At 40.8% G+C, this 19,449-nt stretch overlaps 1 protein-coding gene across 2 annotated transcripts in view; it reads right to left on the reverse strand.

Annotated features, from left to right (window-relative positions):
* NIM1K (NIM1 serine/threonine protein kinase) overlaps window positions 1-19,449 on the reverse strand; it is a 61,930-nt gene that overhangs the window by 24,817 nt on the left and 17,664 nt on the right. Inside the window, exon 2 of one of the 2 annotated variants that reach the window (XM_087867906.1) lies at window positions 15,816-15,939. The exons of the other annotated variant lie outside the window; for it this stretch is intronic. The gene's annotated coding sequence lies outside the window, so the exon portion shown is untranslated. The remainder of the gene's footprint in view (window positions 1-15,815; window positions 15,940-19,449) is intronic. 2 annotated transcript variants of the gene reach the window in all.

The following is a 19,449-nucleotide window of genomic DNA, read 5'->3' on the forward strand; positions in this document are numbered from 1 at the left end:
TGAGGTTCTCTCAGCTATCAAGGTCAACCTCAACCATCAAGGTCACAGACTCAAATACCCAGAGGGCCATGCAGGTGTTCTCTGGGGCTTAGTGCCCATCCCAAGCATGATGAAGAAGCCCACAGTCAGTTCCAGCCAGAGTAGCCATGCTAGAATGCAGGCTTATTTTCGCCTGGATTTTTGTTTAAGAGCAGCTGGAAATCAAGAAATTTTTGGTGAGCTCTCTAATTTTTAAGTGGTGGATTAAATATTTAAAAAATACCCTGTGGCCAAGGAAAACTGAACCATCAGGCCAGATTTGCCATTCAGGTTGCCAATTTGCAGAGTCTGCTCTAGGTTCTCTAGGAACATCACCAGAAGAAAAAGGGAGGGTCATCCAAAGTTCCGCAGTCAAGGTCACCTGGGAGTGGCACAGGTGATACCACTCAGCTATCTGCATTAGTACCTTGAAGTCTTGTGGTATTTAAAACACACACACACACACACACACACACACACACACACACACACACACACAGAGTCTGTGTTTTGTTCATTTGCTTGTTTAATTCAGTGTTCTTGAAGCTTATTTAACCATCTAATTCATTCTCACAGAATATCTTTTTGTCACTGGCATTTTTTTTTTTAAGATTTTATTTATTTATTTGACAGACAGAGAAAGAGAGTACAAGCAGGGGGAGAGGCAGGGAGAGGGAGAAGCAGGCTCCTGCTGAGCTCCATCCCAGGACCCTGGGGTCATGACCTGAGCCGAAAGCAGCCGCTTAACTGACTGAGCCACCCAGGTGCCCCATGTCATTGGCATTTTTCTTACAACTCTGCCCTCAGAGTTAGATAAAGCTATAAAATACTCACCTGTCCATTAAATATCTGTAGGAATTTGGGTCCCAAGAAGAAAATTAGTAAAACTATTCAATATAGAATGAAACAGAAGATGGATTTAGTTGAGTTTAATCCACGTATGTGGCAGGCTGGCTGGGAGACGCCTACTTCTGGGACATCTAGAATGACATGGTAGTTACTCAGCGATCAAGTATCTTTTAACCTTGGGAAGATTTATCGTCAAACCCAGAAATGTTTAAGAGACTCAAATCCCATAGTATTAATACTTTTGTTCTGATGATGTATGGAATTGGTATTTTATGTACTGGTAACGTGAATAAAATTTAGCAGAATAAAGTTAAAAAAAGCTTGGTGATTCTAATTTTAAATGAAGAATTGAAAATTGGTTTAGATTTGTGGTTTTGAGTTGAAATTTTATTGTTCATAAATAGCATAGGAATGTATTTAAGAAAATGTAAGGTTTATCCTGTTTATATGTTTAAGTCATTATATTTATAAAAATTCTCATTATTTTAGAAGTATTTTGTTAATCAAATAAAATACTTATTTAAAAGGAAATGAAATACATTAAATTATAGATGCAGTTTAAAATGTTTAAAAAGGTTTAAAGTTTTGAATGGGATCAAACATTCATCTTTAAAAATGATTGTTAGATAAAAAACTGGACCCCTTTCTTACACCATGTACAAAAATAAACTCAAAATGGATTAAAGACCTAAATGCGAGACCTGAAACCATAAAACTCCTCGAAGAAAACATAGGAGGTAATTTCTTGGACATTGGCCTTAGCAACATTTTTTTTTAAAGATTTTATTTATTTATTCGACAGAGATAGAGACGGCCAGCGAGAGAGGGAACACAAGCAGGGGGAGTGGGAGAGGAAGAAGCAGGCTCATAGCAGAGGAGCCTGATGTGGGGCTCGATCCCAGAACGCCGGGATCACGCCCTGAGCCGAAGGCAGACACCCAACCGCTGTGCCACCCAGGCGCCCCTTAGCAACATTTTTCTAAATATGTCTCCTGAGGCAAGGGAAATGAAAGCAAAAATAAACTGTTGACACATCATGACACATGAAAGAAAACATCAACAAAACAAAAGGTCAACCTACTGAACGGCAGAAGATATTCACAAATGATATAAATGATAAGGGGTTAATATCCAAAAAATATAAAGAATTTATACAATCCAACACGAAAAAAACCCCCAAATAATCTGATTAAAAATAGGCAGTGGACTTGAATAGACATTTTTCCAAAGAAGACATAGAGAGGGCAAACAGACACATGAAAAGATGCCCAGCATCATAAATCATCAGGGAAATGCCAATGAAAACCACAATGAGATATCACCTTACACCTGTCACAATGGCTGAAATCAGAAGGACAAAAATATTGGCGAGGAGGTGAAGAAAAAGGAAACCTCATGCACTGTTGGTAGGAGTATAAATTGGTGTAGCCACTGTGGAAAACAGTATGGAGGTTCCTCTAAAAACAGAAACACCATATGATCCAGTAATTCCACTACTAGTATTTACCCAGAGGAAACAAAAACACTAATTCAAAAAGATATATGCATCCCCGATGTTTACTGCACTGTTATTTACAGTAGCCAAGATATGGAAGCAACCCACGTGTCCATCGATAAATGAATGGATAAAGATGTGGTGTATATATACAATTACTAAGCCATAAAAAAGAATGAGATCTTGCCATGTGCAACAACATGGATGGACCTAGAGCGTGTAATGAGAAGTGAAATAAATCTGACAGAGAAAGACAAATGCCTTACGACTTCACTTAAATGTGGAATCCAAAAAACAAAACAAATAAACAAAAAGCAGAAACAGACCCACAAATTTGGAGAACAAATTGATGGTTGCCAAGAGGTGAGAGAAGTGGGGGAATGGGCAAAATGGGTGAAAGGGAGTGGGAGATACAGGCTTCCAGATATAGAATGAATAAGTCACAAGGATAAAAGGTACAGCATAGGGAATACAGTCAATAGTATTGTAAAAACGTACGGTGACAGATGGTAGCTACACTTGTGGTGAGCATAAGGTATAGACTTGATGAATCACTCTGTTGTACAGCTGAAACTAATGTAACACTGTGTGTCAACTATAAGTCAATTAAAAAAAAAAACCAAAGTTCCAGAAAAAATGATTGTTAGATGAAATGATATGTTTGGGATGTGCTTCAAAATAACCAAGAGTGGAGGGAATAATGGAAATTTAAATGAAACCAGATTGGCCATGAATTAATCATTTTTAAAGGTGGGTAATGAGCACGTGGAAGTTGATAACATTCTTTTTTTTTTAAGATTTTATTTATTTATGTGACATAGAGAGACAGAGTGAGAGAACACAAGCAGGGGGAGTGGCAGGGAGATGGAAAAGCAGACTCCCAGCTGAGCAGGGAGCCCGAGGTGGGGCTCGATCCCAGGACCCTGGGATCCTGACCTGAGCTGAAGGCAGACGCTTAACCAACTGAGCCACCCAGGTGCCCCAGAAGTTTATTACATTCTATGCTCCATTTTGGTATCTGTTTAAAATTTTCTATAATGCTATTTTAAAAAAGATTGTTAAAATTTACTAGATCAAAAATACATTTGTAATTTTAAAATGTTAGGTACTTTACGACAGTGATAAATGGATGAATGACATGACATGACAGTCCTGTGATGTGGGGTACTGTCATCCCCCTTTCATAGATCAAAACAAAAACAAAAAACAAACTAAGCCTGACTAAAGTTAAGAAAGTCGCTTTTGCCAACAGACACATGAAAAGATACTCAACATCACTCCTCAGGGGAATGCAAATCAAAACCACAATGAGGTATCACCTCACACCTGTCAGAATGGCTAAAATCAGAAACACAAGAGACAGTCAGTGGAGAATGTGGAGAAAAGGAACCTTTGTGCACTGTTGGTGGGAATGCAAACTGGGGCCGCCACTGTGGAAAACAGCATGAAGGGTCCTCACAAAAACTAAAAAGAGAACTACGCTATAATCCAGGAATTACACTAGTGGGTATTTATCCAAAAATACAAAGAAACACTAATTCAAAGGGATACATGCAGTCCATGTTTATTGCAGCGTTATTTACAACAGCCAAATTGGGAAGCAGCCCAAGTGTCCATTGATAGATGAATGGATAAAGAAGATGTGGAATCTATATATAATTATTATATAATCATATAATTCACTGAATAATCCATTATTCAGCCATATTATAGAACAAGTATATGAATATTACTCAGCCATAGAAAAGAAGGAAATCTTGCCATTTGCAACGACATGGAAGGAGCTAGAGAGTATCATGCTAAGAGAAGTAAGTCAGAGAAAGGCAAATATCATATGATTTCACCCATAGGTGGAATTTAAGAAACAAAACAAATAAGCAAAGGGTAAAAAAAGAGAGAGACAAACCAAGAAACAGACTCTTAACTACAGAGGACAAACTGATGGTTACTGGAGGGCAGGTGGGTGGGTGATGGGGAAAATAGAGGAGGAGGATTCGAGAGTGCACTTATCATGATGAAAAAAACAAATTATTTTAAAAATGGAAACACATATTTAAGTTTAAAAAAAAGAAGAAGGAAGTTGCCTTTGATTTCTTGACTATGAGCTCCATGAGGGTGGAGATAATAAGCCTTGTAACATGTGGAGCCAGGAATTCTAAACACATAAGGAAGAGAATGTTGTCATGCTCCAGTCAGGACATAGCAGAAACCCAAGGCCTTCCCCGTAAAGATTTCAATCTCACTCGTGATTCATTTCCAAAACACAAATCTTCCCATCTCTTCTGAGGGATTATGCCGGCCTCTAAACAAGTAAGAAATAACATTAAGCTACAGGATGAACAAGGAATTGCATTAAGGTACAGAATGGAATCATGGATTGACTCACAAGCAGGTGGCCCTGAGCAGAAAAACAAAATGTATTCTTCGTCTCCTCAGAAATAATGAATTTAGGAAACACAGTGTGGGAACGTTCATGCCTATTTGCAGCTCATCGTTTATTTTTAGGGGTCTAAGAATATTTGCAAGTCAAAGCAGAAACTGCTCTTTTGCTGCCTTAGAACTTTCTTCAACTCTGATATAGTATGTTCACTAGGAAGCAGGGAATAACATTTGAGTGATGGCCTCAGGAGAAGAGTGGAAAACGTTGTCCTTTTCTATCTGAGCAGAACTCAAGAAAGCTAACAAGAGGCTGGAGGGCGAGAGTCCGGGAAAGGGAGAAAAGTGTCCCAGAACAAAAGCTCTTACTTTACCATATAAAAAGTTCAGGTGCATTTGAAACCTTTTTTATGAGACTCCCATACTTCAGTGATCCCTCAGAGTGAGAATTCTTAAATATTTACCCAGTAGTGAAGGTAAGTAAGGGTAGCGATGACAGGGAACAGGACAGGAGTTATCAAATATGAAAAAGCGAGGCCGTGTCAGCATACAATAGCAAACTGAACTAACAGAACAGAGAAATAAAAAAAAAAAAAAAGACCTTATGGATTATGGAAATTTCCCATGTAATAGACATGGCATTCCAAACCACTGGCAAAAGATAAATGATTCCATACATGATGCTTGCAGAGACTGAGCCAACAGGTGGTTCAGGTAGGCTTCCGCTCTCCCAGCACCCCAAATTCTCCCATCAGATTTCCCCATTCTCTGATATTCATGTTTTCTTAAATTAATGTAAGCTTCCATAAAAAAGAAAAAAGAAAAAAAACCACAGAGGCTGACACCTTTTCTGATAAGATTACTATCCCAAGACCCATACATATAGAAATTCGAGAGTCACTATTGGGTGTTTGGACACGCAAATATGTATCTATGTGTCCATTTGTGTATTCACTGAAAAAGGTCTGGAAGAATACAGATTGAACTAGAGGATGACGACCCGGCAGGGGTGGAGGCCGGGAGTGGGTGGGGCAGAGTTGGGAGTAGTGAAGAGGGCTATGGTAGAGGCTGTTATTTGTACCCCCTCTATCTGTTCCTTCTTTCTCTCTCCCTCCCTTCCTCCCTCCCTCCCTCTCTTTCTTTCTTTCATTTCCTTTCTTTCTTTCTTTCTTTCTTTCTTTCTTTCTTTCTTTCTTTCTTTCTTTCTTTCTCTTTCTTTTTTTATTTCTTCTTTCTTCTTTTCCTTCCTTCCTTCCTTCCTTCCTTCCTTCCTTCCTTCCTTCCTTCCTTCCTTCCTTCTTATAGCACTGAGTCTTAGCCCCGACCCACATCAAAATCACCACCGAACTTTCTTAAAATGCAGAAACCTAGGCCCTGCCTCCAAAGATTCTGATTTCAGTGATCTTGGGAGATGGCATACTTTTTTTGTCTGTTTTTAAGTTTCCCAGGTGATTGTGTTGCATAACCAGATTTGAAAGCCATTATTCTACAACAGAAACGTTTTATCTGGGCACCATCTTATCCTGCTGATGTATTTCCCAGTCTCTCTTCTGGTTCAGTTTAACCATTTGTCTGAGTTCTGGTCATGAGCTATGAGCAAACATGACAAATGCAATTCCAGTTTGTGCCTTTAAGAGGGAAGAAGTATGTCATCCTCCTCTTCTTTTTTCCCTTCTTCTTGGTGGCTGGAATATGGGGTGTAGATGGAAATAACCATCTTAGACCAAGATGGAAGCCATGCATTGAGAATGGCGGAGCCACAAGAGAGGAGGAACCTGGGCCCCCCCTCAGTGCACAGCCACCGTTATCAGCCTGGGTTAGTTTACTTGTATATTTGTTGTGAGAACATTAAGATTCTACCTTCTTTAAGCCTCCACTGTTTTGACCTCTGTTAAAGCAACCTAATATTTTTACAACCCGATGTTATACAATATTTACAATGTTTACAAAATGAACTTGTTTCATTTCTTACTCCCTATGTTTTCATATTGTTTGAATGTCTTGTAACGTGTATAATTACTTTAAAAATGAGAAATGTATATATCCATAGAGAGAAAGCACTTGGGTCAAGGAGAGAATAAAAATAGCAGAGACTTCAGATGGTTTTCTGATATTTCAAAATATTTCAAATTATACCTTCATACAAAGAAAATTCACAAATATTTATCAAGGCTTGGTCGTATGAAAGAAACCAAGGTGTGATATGAATAACTATGTCATTGTTTTTTAAAAGCACCATAATTTCTTAATTTACTTATGAGGAAAAAATTAGTTTCAACAGAACAATACCATCCATACTTTTCAAATGATATTGTTAATTTCATTGGTTGAAGTTTTGTTTGTATTTAACTTGATAAAATTTGTTTTGCTTGATAGCTGTATACAAGCTATAAGGGAAAAGACAGCGTTAGAATGAGGTTAGGGTCTAGAACTTCCCACTAAATGCCTGTGTGACCTTAAGCGAGTCCCTTCTCTTCTCTGGGATTCAGTTTCTTTACTGGCAAGCGAGAGTGATGGACCCCATAAGGTCTGCAGAATCATTCCCTGACCTAAGATTCTTGACTTTAACAATATAGGATGAATTCCAAAGCATTTGTGAAACAACCCTCTTGAAGTCCAAGTGTCACATTGCCCCCTTCTGGACCTTTGTAACATTCACATGAATGAGATTATTAAAAATCCATTTGCCAACATGGACATGCTGAAATTATTATAGCTCAACTCTCTTCCTCTCACAAACAGTTTAGAAAGCCCAACTTGAAGCTTTTCCGATAAAAGTATTACAAGACAACCCAGGAAAGGAGAAAGGGCAAAGGGCATCAAAGGAGTAGGTGTTGACGTGGGGGTGGGGTGGACTCAGGAGAGTTTTACACACAGTAGTACCTCCGTCTTTTCCCCCAATATGGTAAATGTTATTAGTTGGCCTTTATCAAATGTCTACTATGTGCTAAGAACCAATTTTTTAACCAATTAAAAAAAAAATCCTTCCAACAACTCTTCCAGCCAGGCCAAGAATATCTGTGTCCTGAGTGGCTCTTGCTTATTCCCTCAATCTTGCCCTTTTTCCTTTAAGTTTTCCCCATCCTGTGAAGATGGGCTCCCTTCTCATTTCCTTCTAGAAGCATTCTTTGACTACTTCTTACTGCGCTGCTACTATGCTACTACTTGAGACCCGCATCTCCTTATCTGGTCCTTGACTTCAGGATTTTTCCACGCCATGTAAGTCAAGCTTCTCACAAACTCTCCTTGGGAGCAGAGTCCATGTGCGGGGCATCATGTCTTCCTCCTACCACTTCTCCATTACCTAGAACAGTGCTGCTCACATTGGGCTTGACAACTCACAATATGACTATCTCTACTGTGTCCTCCAGTTACTTCCTCTGTAGGGGAAATTGCTTGTACTTTGGGTAGTAATCGCTCATATTTACTCTAAAGTAGAAAAAACAGGGGCGCCTGGGTGGCACAGCGGTTAAGCGTCTGCCTTCGGCTCAGGGCGTGATCCCAGCGTTATGGGATCGAGCCCCACATCAGGCTCCTCCGCTAGGAGCCTGCTTCTTCCTCTCCCACTCCCCCTGCTTGTGTTCCCTCTCTCGCTGGCTGTCTCTATCCTGTCGAATAAATAAATAAAATCTTTAAAAATAAAAAAAAATAAATAAATAAAGTAGAAAAAACAAGCTTCTGATTTTCTTCTCCAACTGTGCTTCTTTCACACCTTGGTAAACGGCAACACATTCTTCCGGCTGAAGCCAAAACCCTTGATTCTTCTTTTTACCTTATATCTCGTGTTCAATCTGTCAGCAAATCCTATTGACTCTACCTTCAAAATATGTCTATAACACAATCACTTTATCCCATTTTACCCAAATCACAATCATCGCATTATTACTACTGAGTCCAAGCCACAATCAGGTTTAATTGGATTATAGCAACGGTCTTCATAGCTGGCCTCAGAGCTTCTGTCTTTACCTGTCCCATGCCAGCCCCCAACATGGCCTATCTCAAACTGAACATCTAGGAAGAACCTCAAAGATGTTACTACTCTACTCAAAGCCTTTTGATGCTTCTCTTCTTTCTCAGAAAAAAAGCCAAAACCCTTAAAATGGCCTTCAAGGCTCTGCCCAAGGTGGTCTTCCCTCTGGCATCAGCTCCCCCCGTCTCTCTTTCCCTCACTGAAGTTCAGCCACACTGGCCCCCTCACTCTTCCTGGAGGGCAGCAGTCCTGCCCCCACCTTCTGCAAACTCCTACTGGTTCTTTAAGGTCAACTTTAAGTGTCACCTCTTTTAGGAAGCTTCCCTACCCACCCCACCCTAAACCAGCTGGAGTTCTCTTTTGTACTTTCAACATCTGTGGCTAGCACTCTGATTTTCTCCACCTTTTTGTACAATTATGACTTCTATATCAGACTGTTTATCTAATCAGATTGTAGATCCATTAAGGGTAGTGACTGTGTTTGATTTATTTAGACTATATTCACAAGAACTATATTAATCAAGACGGTGTGTAAGGATAACCAATATATCAAAATAAAGAGTCTAAAAATTGACCTACAAATACACGGTAAATTGCTTTTCCGCCAAGGCACCAAGCCAATTCAATGGAGAGAGGGAACACTTTTTTTTAACAAATGGTGCTGGGTCAACTAGATATCTGTGCAAATAAAAGTTGGACCTTGACTTTTATCCTACACCATACCCAAAAATGAATTTGAGATGGATCATTGACCTAAACATAAAACCTAGGACCATAAAGTTTCTGGAAGTATACATAAGAGAATATATCCGGAACCCTGAAGTAGGGCAAATTTTTTGGACCAGATACAAAAAGCACAAACCATAAAAAGAGAAAAAAAACTGGAAAGTTTGACTCCCTCAGAACTAAAAATTTCTGGGTATCAAAAGATACCATTATGAAAACCAATAGACAAATCACAGACTACACTACAAATCTAGGGCTCTAAACAGTTTCTGGCACAAAATAAATGCTTAATTAAATATTTGTTGAATAAATGTATAAAAAACCTGCCTCTTTCCCATCACAACACACAGCTACTCTAACAGGTACTGCCAGCCGAGAGAGGTCAACCCCGTGGGACTGTTGAGAGGACAGTGCTAGCTAGAGGGAAAACCTATTGTGCTGGAGGAAAGAAAAGTATCAAGGTTTGTTAGTAGAAATAAAATGTGTCGAGTCAGCAAACTCAAGAGATTGTCTACAGGTTAAGAGGACTTACAGTGAATCAGACAAGATAAGGAGTGGATAACTATAGAACATTCACAGAAGTAAATCAGCTAAAAATATGGGTGGAATTTCACCAAATGGAGCAGAAGGCATATCTCATTCCTCATTGTTTCACTGATCCTAATGATTTTATAAAGAGAACTGTAGATGCTGTAACTAGCAAATGAAAGTGGAGCTACCAATGTTTTACCTAGAGGAGCTGGGAGGAGTTTTATCACAAAAGATGGGGTCAGGAAGGGGAAAAAATAGGTAAAAAGGGTTAAACTGATCCTATACGCTTGAGTGTGTTTCTGGGCACCAATAGACCCAGGCTAACCAGACATTCTGGTTTGCCTAAGACCGTCCGAGCATTTCCCAACGTCATCAATATTAGCTGCTTTTTCACTCTTGAAAGTGTCTTTGTTTGCATGACACATAATGTGATCATTCTAGTTATATGTGTTATTTCTTCCTCTTACTTTATTTGTTTGTTTTTTCTTCCTCTTCCTCTGGATAGTCTCTGAGGATAAGAATAATCACATAGTTGAGGCACCTGGGTGGCTCAGTCGTTAAGCGTCTGCCTTCGGCTCAGGGCGTGATCCCAGCGTTCTGCGATCAAGCCCCGCATTGGGCTCCCTGTTCCACTGGGAGCCTGCTTCTTCCTCTCCCACTCCCCCTTCTTGTATTCCCTCTCTCGCTGGCTGTCTCTCTGTCAAATAAATAAATAAAAATCTTTAAAAAAAAAAAAAAAGAAGAATCACATAGTTGCATATCCATTGTGTTGTTTTACATGTTATCATCACTCCCTGGAAGGAATCTCAGCCGAAGAAGAGTGAGCGCTCACTCTCCTGATGATGTAAGACTGGGCTGAGCAACTTTACGAGCTGGTGTTTAAATTGCTTCCCTGCTCCTTACTGTAACCAGGTGAGCTGGACAATGGGAACCGTCAATGTTATTATTTTGAATTAACATAGTTTCTATCTAAGTTGGATAGAAACTTTTAAGCCAATATTTTAATCCACAATTTCATTTTAAACCACAATATATTAATCAATACTCTTTTAAAGACATGGAAACTGAGGCATGGAGTGATCCAGTTAAATGACTTGTCTGGGATCATTCAGGGTAAGATTATCTCACTGAGACTCCTATTTATGATCGATTTACTTTCAGTTCACCTTCACCACCATCGTTCATTCATTTAACAAACACTTATTAGATGCCTATAACGTGCTATCAACTTCTGCTGCACATGATGCGTTATTCAGGACCCAAAGTTCTGAACACTCACTGCACACGCATGACTTAACAGAGGCATTCTGCTGCTGAGAAAAGAACATCAGGTACTCATGTTCAATGTTTGAAGTAAGGTCTATGTTTCTACTAGAAAACAATTGTCTGAAGGGAACCTGCAGTTCTACAGTAAGACAAATCTTAATTGTACTCCTGAATTGTACTTTGGGAGTCCAAGCAATAGTGGGTTATGGAACACTTGGAGGAGGAGACGGGGGAGGTTCTTGCATACAGTGATGGAAAGAATCATTCGACCTTTCTACTGTATCTTTCTAAAGATTTTTTTAAGCCTCGAAAAGAATCTTGCAGGACGCTGCTCATTTACATGATAAAACCAACTAGGCCCAGTCTTTAATTAGTGTTCTGAATGGCCCCTACATTTTAGTAGCAGCAGCACCTTTGGTGCCTTTGATTCCTGAGCCCGTTGATCTGCCACAGCTTTGAAATCTCAGATAGGAATTCATTCATATTAACCTAATTTGGGGAAAAAAAAAAAAAGGAACTTCTTTCCAGCCCTCTGGCTCCCCTCTGTTCTGGTACCCTCTGGAATGGAGTTGGTTTTCAAAGGTAGAAAACAGCTCTTTTTCGTAGTAATCATTTAACAAAATGAACTAAACATACATGAGAAGAGGGTTGTTCTTTCTTAACAGCTCAAGCTTTTAAATAAGTGAATTCGTATGTACATAAATGGCTGCTGCTAAGAAGATTTCTAGGTAGTTAGGTATTACGGATAATGGGAATTCTAAAATTGTATTGAAATTTACTAGGTATTGTGGTCTATATCAATAATAGTAGTTAGCTATTATATATTATATGTTATGTGGTAGGCACTGTCCTAGGTGCTTTATATGTACTAACCATTTCATCCAGAAGTCTGGGAGGTAAGTACTAATACCTCGGTTTACAGGAAAGGGAGGTTTAGTCAGCTTAGGGAGGTCATCAGGCGACTCTACCCAGTTGGGATTCAAGCCCAGGCAGGGAGGCTCCAATCTCAGATATCTGAGCCACTATAAAGGACTATATAGTTATTTCCAGAATGTTCTTACAACAATGAAGTAAATTTCTTTATGTCTAGGATTTAATATTTGGCATAAGGAAATTTGAACACTTCGTTATATGCATCTTTAGCCTAGTACAAAACAGGATTTCTATAGGTGTTGTGGGGGAATGAATGAGTTAAATAAGTCTAGAATATCACAGGCTTTCTCTCAGTTGTCTCATCTATTACCAATAGTTTTCTTCTTCCTCTTCTCATGGCCCACCCTCCACCCTACCAATTTGGTTAGTGATAAATTTATCCTGTCTTCCCTCTGCTAAGTCCTAACCAACAGGCTTGTACTTCTCTTCCTTCAGTGATTAGACACCCTGATGAGAGCACACAAAGGGAACTGATAGTCCAGTGGGGATGTGGGGCACAAGGTGGGGGCCACGGTCACTGAGAAGAGGCAGAGAATGTGTCCATTTGGGGAACACAGGAACTTCTAAGACTGAAGCTCTCTTGCTTCATCTCCCAAGATCTGCACTAGCCACAGGATGCTTCACTTATTCATTCAGTCTTTACTGAGCCTCTCCCAATTGTTGACACTCTGCTAGGCATCAGATACATGACATTGAATGAGAAAGACTTACTTTTTACTGTGATTATTACTTCTCCCACAACACCTCCATAATCATGCAATCTTATTCTTCTGGTCTCTTCATTTATTCATCTTCCTATCTTTCTGGGATGTTCTGTCTCTCTGGGAGTCTATTTATTATCTGTATGGAGATCATTATTCATTGATCTACATACTAGGTGAGCACCTACTATCTGACAAACACTGTTCTAGGTGCAGGGAATATGATGATGAGCAAAGCAGAGATCATTTCTGCACCTAAGGGGTTCCTAATAACCCCCAAGTCTATCTATACTTGCTATCCTTCCTTCTCTCAGTTTCTTTAAAGGACATAAAATATACAAAGTAATAATTATAAAAATATGTTGTATTTTTAACACATATAGATGTAATAATTTTAACAACAGCAAACCAAAGGAGAGCTGGGGATGGAGTTATAAAGGAATAAAATTTCTTGATCTCACTGGAATTATGTTAGTGTAATTTAAACTGGGTTCTGATAAGTTCAAAAATATACTTTAAGCCCTAGGGCAACCACACAGAAAATAACTAGAAATATATAGTTAACAATAATTAAAAGGCTATCTACTTGCAGAAGAATGAAGTTAGACCCCCTACCTCACACCATAAACAAAAGTTGACGCAATTGCATCAAAAACCATTTTAAGAGCTAAAACTATAAAGCTCTTAGAAGAAAACATAGGTATAAATCTTCACAACTTTGGGTTAGGCAATGATTTGTTAGCTGTGATACCAAAAGTACAAGCAACAGCAACAACAAAAATAGATAAACTGGCCATCATTAATTAAAAACTTCTATGCTTCAAAGGACACCGTCAAGAAAGTGAAAAGACAACCTACAGAGTGGGAAAAAATTTTTGCAAATCATATATCTGGTAAGGGACTTGTATCTAGAATCTACAAATAAAGCTCAATAATAAAAAGAGAAATAATCCAATTAAAAATGCACAAAGGATGTGAATAGACATTTATCCAAAGAAGATATACAAATGGCCAATCAACACACAAAAAGATGCTCAACATCATTAGTCGTCAGGGAGCATAAAACCACAAGACACCACTTCACACCACTAGGCTGGCTAGAATCAAAAAGACATAATAACAAGTGTTAGCAAGGATATGGAGCAACTGGAACCTTGGTACACTGCTGATGGGAAAGTAAAATGGTTCAGCACTTTGGAAAACAATCTGCCAGTTTTTAGAACAGCTGAATAGCAGCAGCTCTTTCTGCCTACAGGTCCTGTCCCCATGCTTTAATAAAATCACCTTTTTGCACCATAAATAAATAAATAAATGCTGAATATAGCTGTCACATAATTCAGCACTTTCACTCCTAGATCTATACCTATGAGAAATGAAAACATATGTCTATGCAAGAACTTTTATACAAGTGTTCATAGCAACATATTTCATAATAGCTAAAAAGTGGAAACAATCTAAATATCCATCAACTGATGAGGGGAGAAATAAAATGTGGTATATACAGACAACGGAATACTATTCATCAAGAAAAAGAAATGAGGTACTGATATATACCACCACACGAACAAACCTTGAAAACATAGGCTAAGCGAAAGAAACCAGTCACAAAGGACCATATACTGTATGATCTGATTTACATAAATTGTTCAGAATAGGCAAATCTATAAAAACAGAAAGTAGATTAGTGGCCGACTGGGGTTTGGGGGAGGGGTTGGGAATGCGGCTAAGCAGAGCAGGGGTTCTTTTTAGGGTAAGGAAAATATTTTACGATTGGTAGTGGTGATGTATGCACAACTCTGTGAATACACAAAAAGCCATTGAATTGTAATACATTTTTTAAAATGATAAGAATTAAAATGTTACACCAGAAAATATTCACTTAATGCAAACTGCCCAGCCAGCTGCCTCCAAATCTTTTTCTGTAACTACCTTGACCATGTTTTTGGATTAAAAAAAATCTTCTGCTTCCAGACCACTCATGTTCCCTTTTCACCCATTCACATCTTTGCCTGCAACTTCTATTCCTGCTTACATTCTTAACAGCTTTCTCCCCTTTCGTGCCTACTGGTCTTTGCCCAGACTGTCCAAAATGGCTAGAACAAAGAATTACGCAATCCTGGAAGGTCAGAAATGGAAGACACCTCAGTGCTCCTCTCCTCCCACTTCCACGTTTTAGGGATGAGGGGACAAAGGCCCAGAGAGGTTACGTGACTTGCCCACGGTTTCCCAAAATACTTTGTCCTTGCTCACCTTCCCCAAAAAGCTTTCATTCATTATCTTTCTACCCAATCTCGGATACTTTTCTTTACTGCATTACCAAAAGGAATCAAACGCATTGATCTCAAGACATCGTTCACAGGTAAACTCCAATCTCGCATTCCAGAGGCACACAGCAGGGCTTTCATCTCCTTGGCCACCACATCTGATCTCAGCTGCTGCAGCTTTTCGTCTGCTGTCATGAAGAACAACTCAAAATTTGCAGGAGGCTGGCTTCGGGCCAGCCGGGAGCAGACACAGGGACAAACTCCCTGCCCGGTTTCCATACAGGACACCCCCTCAACTCACCTCACAGAAAACCATTCCTAAGGTCTTCAGAAAAGAGCGATTTAGTCCGTATAAAATACAGCCTCTCCATATTTTTAAATGCTCTCAGGAAAGAAAATGGTAACGAAAGGCATTTAAGTGTCTTTTTAAGTTTATACCTATAAGTCTTCCGCGATCAAAGATTAAGTTGCTTTTTTAAAACAAAGTATTCATCTTGATGGGAAACAGAAGAACCTCTGGGGGGGGGGGGCAGGAAATTCACAAATCATGCAGTCGTTCTGGACTTCACGTGAAGAGAAAAGTCATCAAACCCAAACTGGCCTTTCATCTGCAGGGAGCCCAGTAAGTAGTGACGCAAATCCACTGAAGAACGCGAGTGGTGGAGTCAAAGATCATGCGGGCCTACCTGGCGTGGGAAAGCAAAAGAAACTGCTCTCTAAGGGGAGAGGCAGGGCCTTCTCGTGTCTGGCTGTGCCTTTCCTGCTCCCAGAACTTCTTGGCACGGGCGTCCACTCATAGGACCTTCGCGACTGCGGAAGGGAAAGGCAAATGTAATTAGAGACACTTTCTGCCCCAGAGCCGGCACCATCCTGGGGCCGATGGAAGAAGTGATTACACGGGGCGAGGAGGCAGTTCAAGTGTTGCCCACCAGGGAGCCCGGAGGCTCTCGGAGCCAGTTCTGAGCACTACATACTGTTCCCTAGAGCTCACTGATTGACCCGGTATTTCTGGCTGGAACCATTTCCCCAAGGAGGCAAGTCAAAGTAGATAATGAGGATCTCTCATCTCACAGGGCAGCTCGGAAACAAAGCTTGAGCTCCAGAGACTAGATATTATTTCAATGCGTAGAACTGCAAGAAGGTCGAGGATTGAACGTGAAAAGATTCAGAATGACGCATCGAGGTTTCCACTGTGATTCTCAGCCCACAGTCCCCTCTCCCTGCCCTGTACCAATTGTTTGAATTTTATGAATTACTTATAATTGTAAGGATAACGGATCATAGGGAACAGCCACAGAGTCCACGAAATGCGCACATTTCTGAGAGCTTCGTGAAAACAGTCACTATTCGCTTATGCAGGGATCTGTTCATGTATAAGGAAAGATACCTGCAAAGTGCAGGCCAAGTTCTGGATGCATGAGTTCCCAACTGTGGACAGGGAGGAGGGAAATTAAATTGGGGTGGAGGGGGGGACTCAAAGAGCTCTACCATATTTTACTCTATATACTTCTGCATGTGCCTTTGCTGTTGATGCCTTGTTAACTGTGATTACAACAGAGATTTTCGTGGCTTAAGGGACAGAAATACACATTTATCTCCACCAGTATCTGGGGATTGTGGTCGGTTTTTGATGACCACGTATGTAAAAACGACTCATCCCCAATACGATTCACTGGCCCCCCGTGACTGAGATGGTCTAGCCCGGCACTTCAAAGATGAGATTTTTAAAAGTTTTGAATCCAGAAATAAGATGACTTAGAAAGAAATGAAATCTGGCACTGTATTAAATCAAGCAGCTGAGAAGGCGACATAGTTACCGACTAACTATAGAATATATTCCCAAGCAGAAGTAGACGCTCAATTCTTGGTCATGAAAATAAATGGCACTACGGGGCACCTGGGTGGCTCAGCATTGGGCGTCTGCCTTCGGCTCAGGGCATGATCCCGGCGATCTGGGATCGAGCCCCACATCAGGTTCCTCCACTGGGAGCCTGCTTCTTCCTCTCCCACACCCCCTGCTTGCGTTCCGTCTCTCGCTGCCTGTCTCTATCTCTGTCGAATAAATAAATAAAATCTTAAAAAAAAAAAAAAACTTTATAAAAAAAAAAAAAGGAAAGAAAAGAAATGGCACTAGGAGAGCCCCGACTCCTGCACTGGGCCCGGAAGCCCGTGGAGAAGGAGCTAACCCTCTACCGAGAATGTATCTGTAAATATCGTTTTGTTTCTTTTGAGGTTGGGGTTTGGGGAATCCTGAAGAAAACAGTGTAATGAACACTAGGCCCAGGACCATTAGGAAAATTCTCTTCTCAGTACTTGACACTTCAGAATATTCAGGAACAATCCCAGAGATACATCTGGCTGTTGCCTGGGGCTTTATTTCCAGGCAGATCTGGGGCTGGGAGTGGGTTAATTATGCCTGATGCTGGGATGAAGACATGTCTCCAGCAGGCTGCATCAGTCCCACAGTGAGGAAGGGGACCAGGCTACCTTTGCACGGAGGAGCACTAGAGAGGGGACTGCAAGAGATGCGTGAGAGCCCTGGGAGCCCCTGCTGAGCCCTCCTCTCCTGAGCCACGCTTGTGTCAGGAGCCTCATGACAGAGCTGTGCTGAGACGCTGCTTATGTCAGAGGCTGAATCTGGTCCTGAGGATTGAAAGTCTGTGAGGGCTTTGCTTGGGGCCCTCAGAGGAGAGCATTATAAAGTACTCATTGGAGCCTGGACTAAGAGCAAAAAAAATGGAGGGACTCTGCAAGGGGAGCAGATGTTGGAGGTGTGCCTGCCTCGGACGAGGCCTCTGCCAGACGTGGGGAATGACGCGTCGTAGCAATCCAAAGGCAGGGCATGGCCGATACCCTGTCAGCCAGGCCGGAAACCTAAGCGCCATCCCGAGTTTTCTCTCGCTGTAAATCCTCTTACTTCGATACCACCCCACTCCTTTACCCATCACCCTGACTGCTGTCTACCGAGCAGGGCTGGATCCCACAATAGGTAGAGAGGCACATGCTTTAAGACACCCCAGGGAGGAGGCAATAAAAGTCTTAAAATATTTTGATATTTGGTATATTTTTTCAAGGCATCTGAGAAAAATCAGAATCTGTGTTTGAGACATCTTATGGTTATCTTTGCTTAAATTCTAAGTTGCGTCTTGGGCTGATGAGGGGCAATGCTTCTAATGGTCTTAATCCCACGAGGACCTGGCGGGCCGAAACTGCCCCCTACTTCCTGTCTTCCCAGCTCCACTTTGTTCTCCAGGAAGCCGCCTGCAGGATCTTCCGGAAATGTAGTTATTCCTGCTCCACTTCAACTAACTTCATTACAATAAACATCGGATAGAATTCAATCTCCATTGCATGGTCCAGAAAGCTCTTCAACATCTGGCTCTTGATTTTATTTAGCCTCTTTTCTAATCTCCCCTCTCCCACTTGCCCTCCTCCATATGCCCTGATAGGGTTCAGGGCATGCTACCCCACGGCGCCTTGATATGTCGAATATTTTAAGCAGGAGAGTCAGTCTGACTTCCTTCTCCCCTTGCCCTTCTTCCCCGAAACATGTTATAAAACCTTCAGGTGTGAGGTGCCGTCCCTATACCTGGAGGAAAGGAGCAGCCTCATCTCGGAAGACAAGGGGCACCAATTAGAACCCTAACAAACAGGCCTTGCTAATAAGCTTCCCCCAGTTTACTACACTTACCTCATACAGTAGTCCCCCCTTATCCTTGGGGGATATGTCCCAAGACCCCCAGTGGATGTCTGAAACCACAGATAATACTGAACCCTGTATATACTATGTTTTTTTCTATACATGCATAACTATGGTAAAGTTTAATTTCTAAATTAGGCACAGTAAGAAATTAATAGCAATAACTCATAAGAACAATTATAACAATATACTGTAATAAAAGTTATGTGAATGTGATCTATCAAAATATCTTATTGGATTGTACTCATCCTTCTTGTGATGCGGTGAGATGATAAAATGCCCACCTGAGGAGATGTGGTGATGGAGTTTTGGGCTGCTATGGACCTTCTGACGCTAAGTCAGAAGAAGAATCCTCTGCTTCTGGGCCTCACGTGACCTCAGGTAAATGAAGCCATGGAAAGCAAACTTGCAGATAAGGGGGGATGACTGTCCTCCTTAGTTTATCGTATTCCTCCATGACTATCCACTCCTCATCAAACCTAACATAAAATACTCAGGTCCCACTGCTTCCTCAGGTCTTCATTTCCTTATAAAGTCTCCCATGTCACATAAAACTTATACTGAATACACGTTTATGGTTTTCTCCTGTTAATCTTTGTCAGTTTAATTTTCAGACCCAG

This window comes from Ursus americanus, chromosome 15, assembly GCF_024610735.1.
Source record: "Ursus americanus isolate L20-20 chromosome 15, mUrsAme1.1.p, whole genome shotgun sequence".
Lineage (NCBI taxonomy): Eukaryota > Metazoa > Chordata > Mammalia > Carnivora > Ursidae > Ursus > Ursus americanus.